A 17,157-nucleotide genomic window follows, 5' to 3' on the forward strand; every position below is an offset into this window, starting at 1 on the left:
TTGGCATGTATGCACATGTGCTGTATGTACCTTATAGTGTAGGATGTGCACAGACACACACGCACATCCATGAAGGAGTGAACTCTGGCTCTCTTTCCTCAGTCATTTGTCACCTTTACTTTTAATTTATTTTAATTCCAATAACTTACGTCCTGTGTGTGTGTGTGTGTGTGTGTGTGTGTGTGCGCGCGCGCGTGCATGTGTGAACATCCATGCCATAGCACATGTGTGGACATGAGAGAGCAGCCTGTGGAAGTCGGTTCTCTCTTTCGACCACATGGGTTGCAGAATCAAACCCTGGTAGACAGTCTCCGCAGGAAGCCATCTCCCCTGAGCCCCCTTTATTTTTTTGAGGCAGGGTTTCCTGAGGAACCTGGAACGAACGTCAGGATTCTGCCTGTGTCTGCATTCCCCAGTGCTGGGGTCCCAGGTGCACACAGCCCTCCCTGGCTTTTCATGAGTTCTGGAGATCTGCGCTCAGCTCCTCATGCCTGTATGGCAGACATTTACCGAATAAGCCTAGGACCATTTACTCCTGTTGTTTGTCTGTTTTCATTTTAAATAAAGTCGATTTCTTTGCCAATGATAATCACTGAGGAACAAAACCTTTGTTTTGTTCCAAGTTCAAAAATACAGGGACTACAATGTGGCTCAGTCCATACAGCGCCGGCCCGGCATTCTAGGTTTGATCCCCTGCACCATCACATAAACCTTGTGTGGAGGCAAACGTAAAATCAGAAGTTCCCTCAGCTGCAAAGGGAGCTTGAGGCCAGAAATAGATGCATGAGATCTGGCCTTCCCCTACCCCCACCCCCAACCCCCTTTAAATTATGCGGGAGTGTGTGCGCACACACAGGCACAGTGCATCCGATCCCCTGCAGCTGGAGTTACAGGCAGTTGGGAGCCCCCAATACAGGTGCGGCGAATCCATGCTATGTAACCTCTCTGTCTTCTCTCCAGACATGAGATCTAGTTGTTGTTGCTGTTGTTTAAGTGCAAATCATAAGTAAGGAAAGTTTATGTTCCCACTTAGGCCATAGCTGCAGCTGACCTGCTAGGATTAGGGAAGGACCTAAGACAGCCAAGTGTCACTCGGTCACTCCCGACAAACCCACCCCTAGGCTGGCCCTAAAGATGAAATCTGATCCCTGTTTGGGTCACACACAGACCATTTACTGTGGCTGATTTTGCTTTTTCTTTTGCAGGTAACCATTCCAGAGACACAGCCTTTGCCTTAAAACAAACAAACAAAAAACAAAAACAAAACAAACAAACAAAAAACACCCCACCCTATTATCTGACTGTACAAAAGAGCCAGGAAATGACTGGAGAATGTGAGAACCTTAGAATGTATCTAAATGAGAACACAGACAGACAGAAACAAGACATGCAAAAGCGCACACACACATATACACAGGCATGCACACGTGTGCACACACAGAGAGAGACAGAGAGAAAGAGATGGAGAGACAGAGAGACAGAGACAGAGAGAGTCAGAGAGACAGCTTCCCTGCTGACAGGCACTGGACCTCTCTCTACTTGCTTCCCACTCTCCTCCATGTCGTCCAGCCTCTCACCTCAGACCCAAAGCAAAGGCCCAAGCAACCATGAGCTTCTGGGTCCATGATTCAAACTAATCTTTCCTCCTCTCCCTCCTTCTTCTTTGTTGTTTGTTTGTTTGTTTGTTTTAGAGAAGGGTTTCCCAGTGTAGCCCTGACCATCCTGGAACTCACTCCGGGGCTGGCCTCAGCCTCAACCTCAGAGATCCGCCTGCCTCTGCCCTAGAGGGAAGGGACAAAAGGGGACCAACACTGCCCCTTCCCTCTTTATGTTTGATTTTTACCAAATACTTTGTTACAACAAAGACCTGAATTTGAAAGGAGAAAGCCAGTTTGGGGGGGCGGGGAGGTGCATGCTTGTGAATCTCAGGGCTTAGAGAGGCAGACTGGTGGAGCTCAGGCCTCAGTGGCCAGCTAGTCCAGTCTACATGACAAGTTCCTGGTTCCGAGAGAGCCTGTCTCCACACAGATACCTGAGTAACAGCACCCATGACCTTTACATAGCAAAGGAGATCAGGAACCCATAGAGCCATACCGATGGTAAGTACTAAAGAAAGAGGGAGAAGGGAGGGCTCTCAACCACAGAAAGCCAAGGCGGGCTGGTAAACGCACAGTGTGCACATGAGTTACAAAGCCAGTGTTTACAACCATCATTAAAAAGACTGATGCAGAGGCGAGTGAGACAGCTCAGTGGGGACAGGCACTGGCCACCCAAGCTGACAACCTGAGTTCCAGTCCCAGATGCAACAGAGGAAGGACAGAGCCAATACCTGCAAGTTGTTCTCCACACACTCACACCTGGCACTATGTGCTCAATCATACATACACACACACACACACACACACACACACACACACATAGAGCACACACACACAGCATACACAGCATGCACACACATGCACACGCACTGATAATAAAGAAATGTAAAACAAATAAAATAAAAAGACTGGCTGCTAGACCTGCAGAGAGGATCTGGAAGGAAAGGAAAGGGATACCGTGGGGCTGGAGAGGAAAGCGTTTGCTGTCTCCAGAGAACAGTTCCCAATGCTCATGTCAGGCAACTCACAGCTGCCTTTAACTCCAGCTCCTGGGAACCCAGCATCCTCTTCTAGCCTCTCAGGACACCTGTTCACATGGGACACACACTCACACCGGTGTAAATAAAGTCCTTTAAACGAATAATTAGTAAATAACATTTAAAAATAAAAGATACTTGCATGTTCTCCTCATACACCATGGCATTTGCCCACTTGAAGGGAGGGGGCACAAGAGCGCACGCGCGCGCGCGCGCGCGCACACACACACACACACACACACACACAAACTACCAGTCACCTGCAGCTCAGCACCGTCTTGCAAGCGCTGTTTGGAGGACTAGGACTGGAGCAGGCTGTGGACTTGGCCATTAAAGAGCAGGGTTGACAAGGAAAACCCAGATCCACATAGAAAGCTGAAGCTCAGAGAGGAAGATGACCATTTAACTTCCAGACTACTTCAAACAGGAGTTCCCAGCAGAAAGCAACAATGGGGAAAAATCAGAAAATCAAACATGGCAAGAACGGTCAACTGAACTTGCGCAGCTGGAGAAGCTGTGAAGCCAGAACGGAGGGTGGGGATTTCGGGAGACTGCCACACTCAGGAAGAGTGCAGCATTCTGCGAAATGACATCTGGAATGTATGAAGGTCCTGCCCGGGAGGCCAACAACTCAATTTTAAACTCTATTTATTTTCCTTTTTTTCCCCCATTTGGAGCTTTTTGAAACAGGATTTCAAATACCTCAAACCTGCTATAACAATGACATTGAACTTCTGATCCTCCACCTTCCACACGAACCTTCTAAAATAAGCAGAATATGAAGTAATTCACTGGGAGGGAGGTAAATATGGTTACTAAATATATGGAGCCACACCTAACTTCGCGGCTACTTAAGAAAATGCAATCAAAACATCAGCTTGCATAAAACTAAAAAGAGTGTAAAAGAGAATGGGAAGGGGCTGTCGAGATGGCTCAGTGGATAAAGCACTTACCTTATAAATGTGAGGCCAGGAGTTCAGATCCCCAGAATCCACATATATGCCAGGCAGCCTGTCTGAAAATCTAGGCATCAGAAGCCAGAGACAAGGCATCCCCTAGAGCAAGCTCGTTTGCCGGAGTAGCCCAATCATCGAGCTCTGGGTTCAACTGAGAGTCCCTGTTTCCATGAATAATGTAAAGAATGATGGAGGGAAACTCAAAGTTGACCTAGGACCTCGGCATGCAGGGACACACGGGTACATGCGACCTGTATACAAATGTGTGCTGACACACATGCAAGTACCACACACACAAAGGTATGGGGAAATGGATATTGTAGGCAAAGATATAGATCCTATATGTTGAAACTGTAAGTGTGCAAGGATTTTTTCTTGGTGTTTACATACAATGCAATAATCTGGAAAAATACACTAACTAGAAATAGTTTTGTAAATTATGAACGAGCCAATGTTTAGAGTATATGGCTATTAAAGAGAGAGAGGAGCAGCCCCATCTCCTGTCCTGGGAAATGTCTAGGAGGTGCCACTAAAGGAGAGGTGGGGGTGGGAATCAAGCTGCAGAAAATATAAACTATGATGTCGTTTGTTTTTTAGGAAAAAAAAAATCCCAGAGCTGGAGAAATGGCTCAGCAGCTAAAAGTGCTTGCTGCTCTTCACAGGACTGGAGCTTGGTCCCTGGAACCCACCACCAACTTACAACTCTACTTCCAGGGGATCCAACACCCTCTTCTGGCCTCCATGGGCCCCTGGACACACACACACACACACACACACACACATGCTGGTCTGTGTACCGGAGGTTATCTGCAGAGATTTGCAGAGCTCTGGCCCAGCTGGAGCAGCCAGGGTTGCACTCTCTGAAGGGGGGGTGGGGGGGAGTTGATCGTCCCAGGCCAGTGCTGCTCTGCTCTGTGGAGGGCCAGTGCGAGCAGCGAGGGGAGCCGCAGGTAGGCAAGGTGCCAGGTCTCTACTGCAGAGCTACCTCTGTTCCAGAGTTGGTGCAGCACATTGGCTAGGAGCCAAGGCCGCGGCCACGGAACAGGAAGTGAGTGACCTCCGTAGGCTTGAGCAGCTTCCAGTAGAGAAAGCTTCTACGGGAGAGAACTTCTCTTCCTCCCAAGTGTTACAGCTCTTTATGACAGACACTCTCAGACGATCCTTAATGAAATAACTCCTGCTTTATTCCTTGTGGATAGGGTCTTTTATACATTTTGGGGTGGGTTGGGGTCTGACAGTAAATGCTTTCTCTTGTCTTGGTCTGAGATGTTAGGGATGCCTCATCTGCATGTGGAGGGGCTTGGGGTGCTGCCCCGAGGTGACTGATTGTCACAGTCCTCTCCATGGGGTGCCGTGGTCATGTGCTCCAGGACAGGAACCTGGTCGGGAGTAGATGAAACACCTATAGTTCTCAGGTGTAAGAGTAGGGAGATTGCTGAATCCACTCAACCTTATCCAGTTTTCTGGCATGGTCCACTGCCCCACACAGACAAACACATACACATCAAAATAAAAACATAAGCCTATTTTTTAAAGTACGTATGTGGGGCCTGGAGAGAGACAGCTCAGTCAGTATAGACTACACAGGCACAAACCTTTTCATCCCAAGCTGCTTTTGGCCATGGATTTTCATCACAACAATAGTAACTCTAACTAAGACAAATTTAAAAGTTTATTAGACTACTTCTTGCTAAAACCAAATTATGAAGCTCTCAACTGGAATGAATCCCTCTCTCCTCCAACAGCTCCAATACGAAATAGCACTTGGATCCCCAGGTTTGAAAATACTGCATAACTAATGTAAAATTCAGGGGCTGGGGAGGAGCTGCTTGCCATGGATAGCATCCTGAACTCAGATCCCCAGCCAACTCCACTCCAACAACACACATCTGTATCCCCCGCACCGCCCCCTGCACTGGGAGGGTGCAGAGGCAGATCCCCAGAGCCAACCTAGCAAAACTTAGAGCACTAGCTTCAGGGAGAGACCCTGACTCAAAAAACTGAAGCATGACAGAAGACAGCTGACTGACCTCTGGCCCCCAGAAGCGCATGCACAGGCATGCACACCCGCAGACACACACCATAAGCGCACACATGAGGAAACCTGTAAAAAGATAAAACTTAAAAGGGACCTCATCCATCGCCTTGAAGGAAACAACTCATTATTTTAAAAACGTGTTACTCATAAGGTGGCAAAGAGATCGGTGGTTCCAGGCTAGCCTTGGAAATGACAGGACCCTGTGCCAAACAAAAAGGAAAAGACAAAGTAAGAAGAAGGAGAGTGGGGGAAGGAAAAGCGGGTTGGCTGGCTAGGGAGGTGGCTCATCAGTTAAGAACACATGCCCGAGAGCTCAGTTCCCAGCACCCATGTTGGGTGGTTGCCTGTATCTCCGGCTACAGGAGATCCAAAGCCATTCTCTGTACCCCATCGGCACCTGTAGTCACATCTACATACCCATACGCTGACAAATACGGACACGGAGACACAGATACACACACAGACACACACTAATTAAAAACTGAAAGTGAGCTCTTTTTTGTTTTAAAGGAAGGGAATATAAAATGGATGTGTTTTGAGCCACCCAGGAGAATTCATAAGAAAACACCAGTGGGCCATTGACACACACACTTCAGCCTTCTGAGTCCCACTCAGCTTGTGAAAAATGGGTTTTAGTTTTTCTATCAAAGGTTGCCAAGAACAAAAGAATTCATAAATCTCTCTACCTCCTAAAATTTTATGCAAAGGAATTCAAATCTTTTCATCTCTCACCTTGTATTTTGCTCAGAGCCTCCCAGCTCCCACAACCCTCTGCATTCCCAGACTGTGATAGCCCAGAACAGCTGGCTCAAGACCCCTTTCCTTCATTTTCTTGCTGCTGGCTGCCTTCCACATTAACCCCCTGGGAGTGAACTGTGAGGTTCAACCTCAGCCAAAAAAGAACAGCCACTCCCCACCTGTCTTCCATAGGGGTAAAAGACAGGGGCCATCTTGGCCTTGGATTCGGCTTGCTATCCTGGTTTGGGTGGTAACACACCCTTTTTACAAAAAAGACATTGCCTAGGGCTCAGTAGTTAAGAGCATTGACCGCTCTTTCGGAGGACCCAGGTTCAATTCCCATCACCCATATGGTAGCTAACAACTGTCTGTAACAGGAGGATCCAGTGACCTCTTGTGGCTCCTGCAGATACTGCATGCACATGGTACATAGACATACACCTAGGCAAAACAACCATAAACATAGAAATAAATAATGAGCAAGATTTTTCTCCAAACAATGGGCATGTGGGTTGGTCCTGGTTCCAGGTCAGCTCTGACTGCTATAATGGCCATGTCTTTTCTCTCCCTGCCTAGGTGAGTGGCCTCCTCTGCCAAGGCTTGGGGTGGGTGGTGCTAGAACGGGCTCTGCCAGGCCAGCACACCCTGAGCATAGCTCTGCCTCTCCTGGGACAGGCAGGAGGATGCTCCACACTCGCCCATGCCTGGGTCTCTCAGCTCAACACTTCATCCACCTCAGCAGAGACTGACCCACCGTCCCCAACCACTAGTGATACCACAGCATTCTTCTATTCTAAGAATGTTCCTCTATGCTTGTCCTTAAAGACCTCATATTTTAAGCATACGGTGTTGGCCTCTGCAGGCCTGTGGTGACCAGGCCAGACTTGTGTCCTTTCTCTGTCCTCACGGTCACTTCCTGCCTGCTCTTCTTAGTCACTCACCTCACTGTTTCAAAATTCCCATTCGGCTAAGGCCTCACCTCCCAGGGCCATGCTCTGTCACTGCCAGATATCCTCCCTGGTCACTTCCCTTATGGACAGAGGACACAAATTCTGCTTCAGACTTCACTGTCCTCAGAAACCACCCTGTTTGAGCAGGTGCAGATCCTTCCCACTGTAACTGTCCAGGAGAGAATGAGAATATTCCAGAAGGGATACTTGTGCTCTGACAATGGATCCATGAAACTGGCCTTTCCCTGGGAATATCATACTGAGAGGAGACAGGAGCCTTGGTGCCAGGTAGAGAGGGGCTTCTCTCTCAGGAAGAGACTTCACACAGTGCTGATAGCCTGCCAGACCCCCTGCAGGAGAGCTGGCACTGAGACAAGGCTGGGTCAGTGATGGGCAGGAGCACACCTTGACCAGGACAGCTTGGCTATACACAGCTCTTGCCTTCTGTTTATACCTGAGCCTTATGCCGGGGCCCTGACGGGCTTGTAAGGGTCATCAGACCTCTTTGCTTGCCCTTCCCAGTGTAGCGGTGTTAGGTAAATCTCCTCTGTCTGCTTTTCACTACAACTGGTCCGTTTCACTGTCCTGTTCAGCCCCGGCTCTGACTCTAGCGAGCACTAAGTTTCAGGCCCACCATACTATGAACCTCGCCTGATCCTGGTTCTCCACCCTACCTCTATCCTTTGAGCTCATGTTAGCCAGGGCCACCGCATTTTGTAAAGCTCTCCCATTAACTTGCTTCCTTGGATTCTTTTTTGTTTTGTTTTGTTTTGTTTGTTTGTTTGTTTGTTTTTTGTTTTTTGTTTTTTTCGAGACAGGGTTTCTCTGTGCAGCCCTGGCTGTCCTGGAACTCTGTAGACCAGGCTGGCCTCGAACTCAGAAATCCGCCTGCCTCTGCCTCTCGAGTGCTGGGATTAAAGGCGTGCGCCACTACACCAGGCGCTTCCTTGGATTCTTGCTCTCTGCACCCTTACAGCTGACTCTGTATACAAGACCCCAGGTTAACAGGAATCAGAGACAGCCTGGCAGCAAGCATGCACTATAACTACCAATCACATGGTATAGAACCACCTCCTTCCTCTAAATGTGTAAAAAGGGACCCTCGCTCTGCCATGGGGACCTGATCTCACCCAGGGGTCCTGATATGATGCCTCTGGTCTGTCCATCTGTGGCAATAAGGCAACTTATGGAAGAGTTTATCCAGGGTCATGGTGCCAGGGGTTAGAGTCTGTGGCGGGGGTTATGCATGGCAGCAATCGTAGGCATGGTGACTGCAGCAGCGACTGAAAGCTCACAGCTTGAACTACAAGCACAAAGCTGAGAGCAAACTGTAAATAGGCAAGTGTTTGGTAACTCAAATGGGTTGCAAAGCTCTCCTCCAGTGACATACTTCCTCCAACAAGACTGTACCCCTTAGACCTCCTCAAACAGCACCACCAACCAGGACCAGTTGTTCAAATACAGCTATGGGGGGTGGGGCACAATATTCAGACACCACAGCCTCAGACCTGTAATTGTTCCAATCACTCACTCAAACACCTATTAAGCACCAATCTCAGCACATTTTTTCTGATCTCCTCTGACACTCCCGCTTAGGTGACATCTTGCCAGTTCCTCCTGCAAAGACCAACTCTACCCCTCACCCCAACTACCTGTACTAGCACGCTGGCTGGAGAAGGAAGTCAAGAGAAAGGGAAATCACATAACCAAGTCTCATGTGGCATTTTAAACCACGAACCAGGATCATCGATTGCTCCCCTCCGAGGCTCCACTGCCCTGCTGCTCCCACTTGGCAATGCCCATCCTTCTAGACTACAGAGCTCACGTTCCCCAGGGCCTATCTCTTCTCTAAGGTTTTCTCCCGGCTGAGGCTCAGGCTGCCACATTTCTCACTCCTCCAAGGTCTCCCTGGACTGAGCACATCTATCCAAGTGGCTTCCTGTGTCTCCTCAAACTGGAGGACAGAGCCCAGGCCCCTCTGCCTTCCTCACCCATCTGGCTGTCTTGCAGGAATTTCAAATTCAACAGTCCCCAAATAGATCTCTCCACTCTCCATCCCTCTACCCTTAAAGTCTGATCCTCAGGCTAGAAAGATGTCTTGGCAGGAAAAGTCACACATCCTGAGTTCAATTCCTGGGAAGCATATGGAGGAAGGAGAGCACCTACTTCTGAAAGCTGTCCTGTGAGTGTGCAAGTGTGTACTCACAAACACACACAAGTCAAACAGACAAACAAATACTTAAGTGGTATCCTAGTTAGCTTTAACTACCAATTTAACACATCCTGCAGTCACCTCTGAAGGGAGTCTCCATTGAGGGCTTTGGCCTGCGGACAAGTCTGTAGAGGACTGTCTGCATTGTTATTTGATGTAGGAGGACCCAGCCCACAGTGGACAGCACCATTCCCTGTGCAGTTGGCCCTGGATGATATAAGAAAGCAAGCTAATCAGGAGGCAGAGAGTCACCAAGCAGTGTCCTCCACGGTTTCTGCTGTACTTCCTTGTCAGTGAATGTATTCTTTGCTTAAAGGCAGAATGGCAAGCCAGCCTGCCTTCCAGTTCATTCTTGAGTCCCTGCCCTTGCTTCCCTCAAAGCTAAATAAACCCTTTCTTCCCCAAGCTACTTGGGGTCTAGGTGTTTTATCACAACAATGGAAAGAAATCAGAATAAATGCATTCCTAATCTACCTGCAACACAAGCCCCTAGGAGTGCAGACATCACTAGTCAAGCCAGACCAGGTGATCATCCCAGATCCCCTTGTTTCTTCCCAGCTCTACTCACTCTTTCTCCTGGCTCTTATCTCTAATGGACCTTTCCCTCTACCCGTCTTCCATTTTCTCTGCCACAACCAGGTTAGAACAACCAGCCACAGCTGCCAGACCCCTTGTGGCACCTCAGCCACTTCAAGCCACTGTTCACACAGGCCCCCGCAAACTCTGTGTTTGTGTGTGTGTGTGTGTGTGTGTGTGTACACATGGAGGCCAGAGGTCAACCTAAGGTATATTCCTCAATTATATTCTGCCTTTTATATTTTTTCCTGAGACAGGGTACCATGGAGCCCAGGCTACCCTTGAACTCTCTCTACAGCTAAGGACAACTGTCAGCTCCTGATGCTCCTTTTGACTCTACCTCAAATTTGGGGTTATGAGTATGCATCTTCATAACTGATTTTCTGTGATGCTGTGGATGGAGCCCAGTGCTTCAGGCACTCTAGGCAGGCACAGGGTCTCCCACCGGCCTGGAGTTCACTGCTCAGGCTAGATCAGCTGAGCAAGCCCCAGGGGAAGCTCCTGGGTGCACCTCTCCGGCACTGAGATTACAAACTCAAGCTGCCACGACAGTTCTGTTTTGCTTTGTTTTGGCATGGGTCCGGGGGAACAAGCTTGGGCACTTGTGCTTGCATTCCAAGACCTCACCAATTGAGCCATCTCCCCAGTCCATGTGAACTTTCTATATCAGTAAATGTAGCGCCCCAATGGCTTACCACTGATAACATCTAACCCCTTTTCTGAACAGGCCCATAAACCTTTGCCCAGCGGTCCTGCCTCTCTCAGTTGCTATGCTCAGCACTTCCTACCTACTGCCTCTCTCTGCAGGGAGGAAGGAAGTCCTGAAGCAAAAGGAAGCAAGGTCCAGTCAAGACTCTGCAGACAGGGCTGCAAATATGGTCAAGCTAGCTGAGTGCTTGCCTCATGTGCTTAAACCCTTGGGTTTTGTTCCCAGAACCACAAAACGCTGGTATGGTACGTACACCTCTGTAATCGCACCTGTGGGACGGGGATACAAGAGAATCGGGGGTTGAAGGCTGTCTTCAGCTACACACAAAGTTCAAGGACAGTCTTAGCTACATGACACCCTGTCTCAAAAGAACAGAAGTAGCAGACAGACTTTGTAGTCATGCAGTAGAGAGAGGTGGAGCCTATGTGAGGTAAGACCAGAAGAAGGGGGCTGGGAAGATACTACAGTGGGTAAAGCACAGGCCGTGTGAGTGTGAAGCTCTGGCTTCAGATCCCCAGGACCCATGGAAACAGTGTAGTGATATCTCTATAATCCCAACAGAAGAGGCAGAGACAGGACAATCCTTGCGACTCACTGGCCAGCCTGTCTAACAGAATGGGCAAGCCTCAGCTTCAATTGGAGACAACATCTCAAATTGGAAGGTGGCCGGGCATAGCGTTTAACATCTTTAATCCAGTATCCAAGAGGCGGAAGCAGGAGGACCTCTGTGAGGGGCAGGCCAGCCTGCTCTATATAATGATGCTTCTGTTTGCACAACCTCAGATTGGGGATTGCACAGTGAGACCCTATCTCAAAAATAAAATTAAAGACTCCTCAACACCATGAATGTCCTGGCAGGTGCTCTCAAGAGCACCAAAAATGCTGAGAAGAGAGGCAAACGCCGGGTCCTCATCAGGCCATGTGTCAAAGCCATCGTTCGGTTCCTAACTGTGATGATGAAGCACGGTCACATGGTGAGTTTGACATCACTGATGATCACACAGCTGGGAAAATCAATGTGAACCCTCACGGGCAGGTTGAGCAAGTGTAGCGCGATCAGCCCTAGGTTTGATCTGCAACTCAAACACCTAGAGAAATGGCAGAACAATCTGTGTCCACACTGTCAGTTTGGTTTCCTTGTGCTGACAACCCCAGCTAGCATCAGGGACCACAAAGAAGCAAGACCAAAACACACAGGAGGGAGACCCCTGGGGTCCTTTCTCTAGAGATGCAAAGCACAAACAGAAAAGCCTCCGTGAACAAAAAAATAAAATAAAATAAAATAAAGTAAAATTTTAAAAAGTAATTACACAGAAGAACAGGTGAGATGGATCAGCAGAGGAAGGTGAAACCGCCAAGCCTGGCAGCCCAGGCTCTATCTCTGGGATTCACATGGTTGGAGAGAGAGAGAGTCCATGTTGTCCTCTGAGCTCCACATATGTGTGCACACAATCTCCACACACACGAACTGGTAATCATTTTCAGCTGCTCACCATGGAGATCGAAGATCACTTTATCACCTTTTTTTTTTTTTTTTTGCCCACCAACTTGTTTTAGAGTTGATCTAAAAGAATCTCTGTGTTCTATTTGGTTTGGGGAACAGTAAGATTTAAATTTCTCATTTCTAAAGCTACTGCATATTTGGCTGATTAATTCTAGGGTCTAACGACAAAGAACCAGAAGAAAGAACATGAGATTTCAAGTATACTATGGAAGTTTCTAGAACAGCAGGAACCCAAGATGTGTCTTTATCCTCTACAGTACCCACATGCTTTGGAAGGCACCTCAATAGTGTCTAGTCTAAAATGTGTTTATAAAGAAGCTAGGTAAAGTGGTATACGCCGTTAATCCTATGCTTAAAAGGCAGAGGCAGGTGGATCTCTGTAACTCAGAGGTCAGCCTGGTCTACATAGTGAGTTCCCAGGATAGCCAGGGCTACATGAGAGACCCTGTCTCAAAACAAAAGCACACAAACAGAAAACCTTTTAAAAGAAAAAAAAAGATGGAAGCTAGTCTTGGAGAAGGCCTGTGGCAGTCTGGATGTGACTCAGTTGTGGAATGTGAGGCTAGCACGCATGAAGTCCCGGTTCAATCCTCAGCACTGTCTAAACCACATATAGAGGTGTGCGCTTGTTATCCCAGCACTGAGTGGGTAGAAGGAGGATCAGAAGTTCACAGGAGTGCCGGGAGAGATGGATTAGTGGTAAGAGAGCCGGTTGCTCTTCCGTAGGTCTTGCGTTCGGTTCCCAGAACCCACACAGTGACTTAAATCCACCTCTCTCACCTCAAGGGAACTGGAGGGAACCTCAAGCAAGGGTTCTGACCTCTTCTGACTCCTGTATACATGGGACACATAAACAGACACAGACACATACATACACATAAAAGTACATGTAAAATTAAATTTCAAAAAAAGAAAATTTTTTGTCCATCTAACAGCAGTAGAAGTAATTGTCAACACATAATTCTCTCTCTCTCTCTCTTTCACACACACACACACACACACACACACACAAGTGGGACTCCTGTGCTAGTGGGAAATATAGGGTATGGGTTCTTGTGTTTATTTTGTCTTACTGGAGACCTTCCCAGTTCACAAAGTTCCAATGGAATAGCTCTGCTTGTTATTACGTTTCCAACTGCAGCTTCAGACAAAGTCTCCAAACAATGGTTCCCACATTCAGAAATGAGATGAATGAGGGAGTTTGGTCACAGACTCCAGAGAGGTTTGCCATGATGGAACAACACAGCACAAACTCCCGGGGTTCAAACTTGTTATGGAGCCTTAAGTCGTTGTTCCCAAGGCCTTCAAGCTCCCAAGAACTTCAAGGCAACAGTGACGATATTTCTCTTCCACTCTTTGTGTCTGAGTAGACACAGGTGTGCATGCACATCTGTTTGTGCCGTGGGTGCTCTGCACACGTGTGCACATGCACGGTGAGGCTGAAGCTGATGTCAAGAATCATCCTTAATAAAACCTGAGGCTCACTGGTATGGCAAGACTCAAGAGCTAGCCCACTTTCTCCAGAGATCCTGTCTCCACCTTTGTGTGCTGGAGTTACAGACAGGCTGCCGTCCCACCAGGCATTTATTTGGGCTCTGGGGATCCAAGCTCCAGTCCTTCCTTACACTTGTAAGGCAACTGCTTTAAGCACAGAGCCATCTCCGTGGCCTAAGAGTTAAAAAATCTGAGGCTCCATCCCCAGCACCAAAGCAACCAAACAGACAAAACATATAGAACCAGCCTGGAGCACACCTCTAATTCCTCCACCATTAAACATTCACGAGAAACTCTCCGGACTCCATTTAAGGTTCCAGTTCTCATGTTTCTATCTTTATGTGTCTAGATCCTATTTTCCAAAAGCTGTCTAGTAACTCACACCCACACTTTCCTGGAACAACATCTCCTCGGGCACAGTAAAACCTCGCTGGGATCTCAGATAAGAGCAGCCGTGCTGTTTCCAGTGGGAAGTAACTGGAAAGGAAGAGGAGGAGCTGGGGAGCAACCCTGGGGATGGGGGGGCTGCTTAGTCGTGCACAAGGCCCTGTCCAACTCCTAGAACATTGTAGTGTGTGTGTGCATGTGTGTGTGTGTGTGTGTACATACACATTGCGCACAAAAATAAAAACTCTGAGGAGGGGGCTGGAGAGATGGCTCAGTAGTTAAGAGTACTGACTGCTCTTCCAGAGATCCTGAGTTCAATTCCCAGCAACCACATGGTGGCTCGGAACCATCTGTAATGGGATCCGATGCCCTCTTCTGGTGTGCCTGAAGACAGCTATAATATGTTCATATACATGAAATAAATAAATAAATCTTTAAAAAAAAATAAAAAGACTCTGAGGAGGTCAGACTCAACAGAGCACCTACAGGGCCCACACTGCAGCTGGTTTCCCCTTATGTTAGTTTCCTGTTAGTGGGACAGACTTAAGACCCCACTTAAAAAGAAAGAGAAAAGCTCCCACGCCAAGAGAGTGCTTAGTGGAGAGAGGGACTTGCCACACAAGCCTGACAACCAGTTTGATTCTGAAAATTAAAAGTGGAAGGAAAAGAAAAACTCTACAAAGCATCCTCTGTCTGCCACATGTATGCATAGCACGCACACACACACACACACACACACACACACACAAAACATAAGTAACCTGGTGGGGGCTGGGGAGACGGCTCAGCAGTTAGGAGCATCTGCTACTCCTCCAGAGGCCTGCTTGGTTCCCAGCGCCCATGCAGGGCAGCTCACAACAGTTTGTAACTCCAGCTCCAGGGAATCCCAGCCACGCCCTCTTCTGGCTTCCAAGGGTTCCTGTCCCACACATATGCACACATAAAAATAAATCTAAAAAATACATACATATATACAGATATTTGCATAGTCACATATAAATAAAAATACAAGAATGCATACATATACACATATATACTCATACACTCATGCACACACACACACACACACACATACACACACATCACAGCTTCAGCAGGGGGGCATTTCATGGAATCCTAGAACCATGGCCACTCCCACACCTTAAACACTGCCTACTGGATTGGAAGCTGACAGTGGGGGTGGGCAACCAACTCTTTCAGAGCTACATTGATTTTAGAGCTCAGAGAAGACAAAGGGCCTCCTCTAGACCATGGCACTAAGAAAATTCCAGAACCAGGCTGGGGATTTGGCTCTGCTGGTAGAGTTCTTGGGCATATAGGAAGCCCAGAGTTCCAGCCCCACCACTGCATGGAGCAGGCATGGTAGAATAGTTATCACAACACTCAAGGGGTAGAGGCAGGAACGTCACATGTTCAAGGTCACTCTAGGTATCTATCAAGTTCCAGACCAGCCTGAGCTACAAAAGACCATGTCTCATACACACAAAGTTCCAAAACCAGGTTCAACCTTAGCTCACACCTCCTTCTCAATATTCAGCACCTCCCTTTATGGCTCTCACAATTTCACCACCTCAATCCAGGCTTAAGCGGCACCACTTTGACATGTTCTGAGACTTAACATGCAAGATTCTTGCTCTGATTAAAACTATCTTCACTTGGCACATCCAAAGCACATGCCCTGCCCCTCTGAGGATAAGCCTTGATCACTCAATAAACCCGAAACTTAAGAAAGGTGGTTAGGAAATGAAAGCAGAGCCAGAGCGAGAGGATCTCTGTTCTACAGGGATTGAAGGCAAGTGAGGGTAGGAACTATCAGTCCATTCCAGACCCTCTTCCAGAACACCCTGGTAACTAACACCAAAGTCCCTAGGTTCCGGGATTCACTTGGAAATGAACTCAGTGGGAGAAAGGACCCTGCTGTGGGTGCCGCGCCCTCTGGGGACACTCAAGTCTGGGCCACAAGCAAGTCTGAGCCACGAGCTGACTTGGGCTCAGAGAACCGGGTCAGGAAAACCCTTCAAGCCACGGTGCTTCTAAAAACCACCTTTGATGCTAGTCACACTCTGAAAGGCAACTGGAAGACAGAATCAAAAAGTAATTTACAACCAACAAATCCCTACAAACTTCTTGAACCCAGCTCCCAGGTCACCCAAAGTACAAGTTCCTACCTTTAAGAAAGAAGTTTGGGCAACATTTTATGGATCTGAAAGGGACGAAGGAAGTGGACCAACTCAGGGGGGAGGCCCGAAAAGGCAGGAAGTGGCCATTTGTGGAAAAAGGGAAGGACAGGCAGCAAGGGAAGAGAAACTGGGGCGCCTCCCCCATGTCCTCAGCACCCCCAGATCCGGCTGGGAGGCTCTCCGGCTTTCCCAAAAGACACCTTTCAAGCCAAGCGGGGCGTAGTCCGGGGCGTTGTCTTTCATGAGACTTGTCCCTCCCTCCCAACGTGGAACTAGGAGGCCTGCGATCGCGTGGGGAGCGCACTCACTTCCTTATCTTAGGGCGCACCCCTCGTCTGCGGTCCCCTGCGGGGCACAGCATCCTTACCTGGGGGAGCCGTCCCACCGCCGCTCTGGCTATGCGCACAACCAGAATCGCCGCTCTCACGAGCGCCCCGCCCCGTCCTGGGGCCGGACCCCAGCTGTCCCCAGTCGATTTGTCATTGAGGAGTGGTGAGCTCGCGCGTCCCCACCCCCCGGAGCGCGTTCCCGCTGTCCGCCCGGCAACCCAGTCCTCTCCAAAGGCAGCCCTCCCTTCCGCTCTCCGAGGCCACGCCTATTGACCAATCCGAAGAGGTACTTCCAAACCTTCACCAATGAGAAAACACGTTGAGTGTGGGGGCGTGGCACCCACGGAACAGCCCCACCCATTCCCCCTTCCTTTTGGCTCCCCAGCCGGACTCGCGCACGTGACCGCTGCTGCAGTGGCAGAGCTTGGGAACTGGTCTGGGGACGCCGG

The 17,157-nt window shown here is 48.7% G+C and overlaps 1 protein-coding gene and 1 pseudogene across 1 annotated transcript in view; one reads left to right on the forward strand and one right to left on the reverse strand.

Moving 5' to 3' along the window:
- Ralb (RAS like proto-oncogene B) overlaps window positions 1-16,952 on the reverse strand; it is a 33,841-nt gene extending 16,889 nt beyond the window's left edge. Inside the window, exon 1 of the mRNA XM_021157967.1 lies at window positions 16,747-16,952. The gene's annotated coding sequence lies outside the window, so the exon portion shown is untranslated. The remainder of the gene's footprint in view (window positions 1-16,746) is intronic.
- LOC110291035 lies at window positions 11,654-12,040 on the forward strand (annotated as a pseudogene).
- Window positions 16,953-17,157: the final 205 nt, after the last annotated feature.

The sequence above is a fragment of the Mus caroli genome, chromosome 1 (assembly GCF_900094665.2).
Source record: "Mus caroli chromosome 1, CAROLI_EIJ_v1.1, whole genome shotgun sequence".
Lineage (NCBI taxonomy): Eukaryota > Metazoa > Chordata > Mammalia > Rodentia > Muridae > Mus > Mus caroli.